This window comes from Octopus sinensis, linkage group LG3 (assembly GCF_006345805.1).
Source record: "Octopus sinensis linkage group LG3, ASM634580v1, whole genome shotgun sequence".
NCBI lineage: Eukaryota > Metazoa > Mollusca > Cephalopoda > Octopoda > Octopodidae > Octopus > Octopus sinensis.
In genome coordinates this window covers 142,741,991-142,742,493 of record NC_042999.1, presented here as the reverse complement: position 1 = coordinate 142,742,493, position 503 = coordinate 142,741,991, and positions in this window count along the sequence as shown.

Here is a 503-nt window from a genome sequence, read left to right as displayed (position 1 = left end):
TATATTATATATATATATATATATATATATATATATAAGTGTCTGTGTGCTTATACGGCGGGTTCTTTCAGTCACTGCCTACCAAATCCACTCACAAGGTTCTGGTCGACTCGGGGTTATTGTAGAAAATACTTAAACACTTTCCCCGATGTGCCATGCAGTGAGACTGAACCCGGAACCATGTGATTGAGAAGCAAACTTCTTACCACGCAGCTACGAATAAATGGATGATTTTGGCTCCACAGTTATCTGTTTATGACACACTACATCGAACTCATTCCTATCTACTCTGTACAATAATAACAGTGAACAACACCTTTCCAATTTAAATACGTAGAATTATATACATTGGTTGAGCTGGTCTCTTAAAATAAAATAAAATAAAATAAACGAGAAAATAAGCTATAAGCGGAAGGGTAGAACTTTGTGTCTGGAAGAGAAATCTATTAATTTTCTATGACATTTATTTCTCAGAATGTCATAGGAATAACGTTTTGTGGCTT